The sequence below is a fragment of the Tachysurus fulvidraco genome, chromosome 25, assembly GCF_022655615.1.
Source record: "Tachysurus fulvidraco isolate hzauxx_2018 chromosome 25, HZAU_PFXX_2.0, whole genome shotgun sequence".
Lineage (NCBI taxonomy): Eukaryota > Metazoa > Chordata > Actinopteri > Siluriformes > Bagridae > Tachysurus > Tachysurus fulvidraco.
The window spans coordinates 12702430-12708429 of record NC_062542.1 but is presented as its reverse complement, the minus strand read 5'-3'; the positions used below and the strand labels follow the sequence as shown (position 1 = coordinate 12708429).

Sequence of the window (6000 nt, the reverse complement as noted above, 5' to 3'; positions counted from 1 at the left end):
ATGAACATGATGTAATCTGATCTTTTTACAAAAAAGAGAGGCATAAACATGCCTTCTTTTCTGCTATTATTATTATTATTATTATTATTATTATTATTATTATTATTATTATTATTATTATTATTATTATTATGTTTACTTCAAATCATAAGCCAAAATAAAGAGGAAAACAATATGGTTACACATGAATAACTCATCTGTCTATATTTTATATATTACAATGATCATTTTGATTTTTCCTTTTTTTCAGACATAAATCTAAAATTAACATTAAAACTTAAAGTAATTTCCATTAAAGCACCTTAACGAAACACCTACAAACCATAAAAGAGAACCAAAAGAGGAAAGCAAATTAAAACAGTTTAAAGTTTTATTATACAAATCATTTCCAAGACAACACGCAGTCTTCATTGTGGGAATTTTCTCCTGTTTCTGTTCATTTCCGATGCAGTCACAGCGCCATCTGCAGGACAAGAATAGTAAATACAAGTCATCATCATTATTTTACATGATAAAGCTCATGACTGATAAAGTAGGACTGATTCCTGCTGATGAATCTGGATCCTTCTGAAGGTTTTGAGCTCCACCTGAGGTAATTTTGATATTTTAAATTCTATAAAATTATATGAAATTATATTAGACTGAATTAAGTGTTAATACATTGAAAATAGTTGTATTACTTTTGAATTTAAAGCAATGAAGCTTTAAATTGTATTTCAATTGTATAGAAACAGATACAGTCAAGTATTTCACAGATTTATTTGCTAGAGAAATGCAAGTGTAATAATAATAATAATAATAATAAGAATAATAATAATAAGAATAATAATAATAATAATAATAATAATAGAGCCAATCTTATAATGATCTCTCAAAGACAATCACATTTAAACTCATCAAGTTATTGTGATTAACCCATTAATAACAATCAGCTGTTTCTATAGGATTTTATTGGCATCTACTTGGTTTGATCTGACAGGATGAAAGGATCTCATTGTTGAAAGGTACCAATCATGGAAGACAGTAAAGGTTGTCATCAATAAGTGGAGGAAATTGAGCACCACTCTGTCATTAGCAAGTTCTCAAACCATATCGAGGAGGCTGCCAAGAAAACCTTGATACCATTAAAGGAGCTGCAGGAATCGCTGGTCAATCCCTGCATATAACAATCTCTCATATCCTTCATGTCTGGGGTATGAGGTAAGATGGACAGAAAGCAGCCCTTTCTCAAAAACATCCAGGTTCATTAATTCATCCAAAACTATGTGTCAAAAGAAAGGGTAGCCTAGTGGTTATGGTGCTGGACTACCAAATAGAAGGTTGTGACTTAAAATCCTAGGACCATCAAGCTGCAACTGCTGAGTCCCAGAACAAGGCCCTTAAGCCTCCATTGCTCAGTTGTTAAAAAAAAATTAGATATAATGTAAGTAAGTGTGTCTGCCAAATGCTATAAATATTTGAAGGTCAAATAATTTTAGCATAACTCTAAAAGATAGCTTAGTGAAGCATGGTGGTGGCAGCATCATGCTACAGGGCTGCTTCTCTTCAGCTCGGATTGGGGCTGAAGTCAAGTTAGGTGGAATCAGAGTTCTAAATAGTAGTCTGTTTTGCAGAAATCCAACAACGTACTTACTTCAGAAGAAGAGAATCAACATTTTTGGATTGGATCAGTCAGAATCCAAATCTACATCAAAAACCCTTTGGAAATATTTGAGAGGGCTGTATACAAGAGGCTCCCTTGTAATTTGAAATCTGGAGCATTGTTGCAAGAAAGAGTGAAATAAAATTCCCAAATCTAGCTGTGCAAAGCAAAAGGTGATTTAACAAACTATTAGTTAATGAATGTGCATACTTTTACAACCAGGTTATTGCAAGATATTTCTTAAGATATAAGTTTGTTTTCTGAAATATGGAAAAAAAATGGAAAGGGCGAAAAAAAATCTGACATGATTTATTTTGGTTTTATTCTTTGTTGTGTATAGATTTGTAAATCCACTATATCTAGCTGGATATGTGTATGCCTGGTTTATCTATCTGGCTGTCTAGCTGGCTAAGTGTCTGTCTGTCTCTCTTTTTAGATCTGTATCTATCCGCTAATCCATGTCCACTGGAATATCTGCTCCTTGATTAAGGAACTATTGTATAAAGAATGTGTTAGAAACATAGAAAGAAAATTACAATCACAACTGCTACAAGTGCAAGATGTTGACTTGACTCTTGCCATAATTATTTATTCATTAAATAATGCTTTTTTTTTTCAGATGAAGAGCAACTACGAGTGCATTTCGAAAAAAGAAAAAGGATTACCTGATCTCAGATGGCAGGAGTAGACCGTTTCTTCACTTCCCTCCCTGCTGAGAGACAGAGGGTCCGGTTTTTATCGCCCTGATAAAAAGCCCAGCAGCATGTTCACGTCATGCTTTAGCACAAAACACACTTCGCATTTCACACACACATACACATACACACATAGACACACACTTATCCTCCTGAAGCCCATTTTCTGCAGCTCTCCAGTGCAGATGGGCTACAATATCACATCAAAGAGGGCCTAATGTTTTAGTGCGTCTCTCGGGTTTCGGCACAGTATCGAGTTCAAAACTGTGCAGCACGTCACACTTGGGTTTTTTACAGTAGACTGAATGGATCATGGTCCATAATCAGATTAGCACTGGCTTAATGTAGAACAAATTTCACAAGATCCAGCATCAAAGAGCTACCACACACCCGCTTCTTTCCTAATACAGTATTTAGACTTATTCTAGACAGATAGAGTGAGAAAGAGAGACAGATGGTCATCCATAAAGCTATTAACAAAAATATTTGTGCTACCGTTCAATTAAATACTGACAAAATGAGGGGTTTTCAGTATCAGTATCCAAGCATGACAAAGAGTCAGAAACAACTCGATATACTCTGATATACTACAATATGGATGATGCTACAATTGCTAAGTTTTTAACGGCAATTCAACCTCAGAAACAAACATGTCTTAGCTGAAAAAAATATATTGTCCAAAATTTATGCAAGATAAAAGAGGTAAACATTCCGGACAAAAAACAGAGCTGCTGTCCAGACCTTACCTGTATTCCATACAGTTTTGAACTGTCTTGGTAAGGCAGGGAATAACAATTCAGCATTATTACTTCCAGGTAAAATGGCATGCTATTATAGTGAGCCTGGAAATGGAAATTCATCACAGGAATGTAAAAAAGAAAAGCTTGATGGCTTCCATGGCTTGGGCCTTTTTAGGAAATGATGTAAGAAAGCAAACACAAAAGAGTGAGCTATGTGTCCAGATTAATCAAACCTAGCTTCCTTTTTTTCTCGCTCTCTTGCTTTTCTCATCTATAATTCCTAATCTTGTTTGGTTGCTGATTGTGAGCACTGCATACATAATACACTTCCCCGTCCCCCCAAACTCCAGCCTTGCACAAATAAACACAAGCACTCTGATCATCCATCTTCCTCTGACTCTTACAGAGCCACAGCATGACCAGCAGGAGCACGGCTTCTGTTTTCTGTCTCTGTGCAAGAGGAGACCAGGAGACACAGCGAAAACAATTAACATAGAGAATAAGATACACAGCAGTACAAAGCAAAATGAAAAGATGAGGAAAAGGTGAAGAAGGAGCCTGAAGATTCATCACAAGGTTTAACACAGCTGTTGCAAAAATGCTAAATTAAACTGTAATGTGAGCATCATGTTCGAACAAACTCTCTACAAGATAACATATCTGGTAGAGATTTTAATTTAAACTTAATTTTATAGTGTTTTGGGGAAACTAAACCGTGAATAATTAAGGCTGTTAAAGGTTTAAGAGTTAGAGCTGGGGTGAGGGTGAGGAGTGCAGCTAGCGTAGGGGTGAGGTTAGAGTGAGGGGTGGGGTTAAAATGATTGATGACCTTAGATTGATGGCAGGATTAATGGTTAAGGGTGGAGTGATGGGAAGAGTTATGGTGATGGGAGGAGTTACAGTGATGTCCGCTGGAGATAGAGTGTTTGCAGGAGTTAGAGTGATGGGAGGAGTTAGAGTGATGGGAGGAGTTAGAGTGATTGGAGGAGTTAGAGTGATGGGAGTTAGAGTGATAGGAGGGGTCAGAGTAATGGGAGGTGATGGGTGATAGGAGGAGTTAGAATGTCAGCTGGAGTTAGAGTGCTGGGAGGAGTTAGAGTGATGGGAGGGGTTAGCTTGATGGGACGAGTTAGAATGTCCGCTGGAGTTAGAGTGATGTGAGGAGTTAGAGTGATGTGAGGAGTGAGAGTGATGTGAGGAGTCAGAGTGATGGGAGGGGTTTGAGTGATGGGAGGAGTTAGAGTGATGGGATTGAGTGATGGGAGGAGTTAGAATGTCAGTTGGAGTTAGAGTGCTGGGAGGAGTTTGAGTGATGGGAGGAGTTAGAATGTCAGCTGGAGTTAGAGTGATGGGAGGAGTAAGAGTTTTTATAGGACCACAGATCTAACCAACACGTAAATAAACAAACAAATGATAGAACAAACAAAGTAATGAACAATAAGATGAACAAACAATTAACGTGTAAATGTTCGATGTAAGCATAAAAGAGTTGAATAAATAAAAAAGATAACAAAGATGTGAACACTGAGAACAGCAAATTTAAAATACATTTATATATATCGAAAATATACACTGGATTCTACCGTTTATTCTTTGTTGTCCAGCCTTGATACATGCAGCATTCTCTCAAATATTCATTCATTCATTCATTCATTCATTCATTCATTCATTCATTCATTCCTTTATATATAATAAATACAATAACAGCGCTCCAACAATGACGGAAACATTTTTGGAGCCGTGTGGCATCAATTTTCTTTGAGACTGTTTGAAATTTGTGTGAAATATGATTTGTTTTATGTGGAACAGTGTGTAAGGCTTGTGTAATGACAATGATCGCAGCTGAACTGTTTCATTCCAACGACTTCAGGTATCGAGAAACAGCTGCTGGTTTGCGTAATGATGAAATGATGTGATAACGGTGCAAAATAAAGTTCTTTGCTTTTGCAATAATCCACAGTACAGTAAATCATTTTTGTAAAACAGGGCCTCTGCAGGAAGTCTGTTTAAACAAGCATACTAAAATCTTCACATCTGAGATTTATTACGTCAGGATTTAAACAACAACGTGAAGCAGAAATAATTAGTTCAACATTTAAGTTAGCATGCAGCTCAGCTAAATCGTTAACGAACAAACCAATTATTACTTAATCCCTCCAAAAAGAATGCTCCGTTAAAATAGACCTTCTTTCTAGTATGTAGATCTTTATTTTTAATTAAATAGCCACAGGCAAGCATTTTCATTTAAACCTATGTGTAACGTGTGGAACAGGCAGTGCTAAATAACTCATGAACTGTACAGTTTATTTTACAGGTTTTGTATTTTTATAATGAATTGGTTGTGGTTTTATGTATTATTATAAGACTTTAATATAAATGAATGAAGGAGCAAAATGTGTGTCGTCATACTGTACAAATAAACCAAACTGTGTGTGTGTGTGTGTGTGTGTGTGTGTGTGTGTGTGTGTGTGTGTGTGTGTGTGTGTGTGTGTGTGTGTGTGTGTGTGTGTGTCAGAGAGAGAGAGAGAGAGAGAGAGAGAGAGAGAGAGAGAATTCAACTCTCTCTAATTAACATCAGCTCAGATCCACAAGCCATAAACCTCAACATGAGACTGTGCTAATGTTAGCAATTGTTAACATTATTACACATTACTACACAAATAGCTATTTGTTGTTAAATTCTATAACCAGCACTAAATTGTTATTTAAATTGTTAAGTATTTTTTGTTACTGGTGTCTTTAACTCTGTATATCAGTGTATTTGGTGGCAGGGGTTGGGGTACCCCTGAGAAGGGTTATTACTTTCTATTGCTTTACCCTAAAACACATTTGAGGTACACATATGATGTCATCTTCACTTTGCCCACTGCATGTGCACAAAAAAACGATCGAATTAAAATACCCTGTTTGCCCCAAGATCTGT

The 6000-nt window shown here is 36.3% G+C and overlaps 1 long non-coding RNA gene across 1 annotated transcript; it reads right to left on the bottom strand.

Annotated features, from left to right (window-relative positions):
• Positions 1-352: 352 nt before the first annotated feature.
• On the bottom strand, positions 353-3843 carry LOC125140249. The gene is made up of 3 exons (XR_007139537.1): positions 3084-3843; positions 2308-2354; positions 353-463 (listed from the first exon to the last, which is right to left on the bottom strand). It is a non-coding gene; the product is annotated as an uncharacterized LOC125140249 (long non-coding RNA).
• Between the last annotated feature and the right edge of the window lie 2157 nt (positions 3844-6000).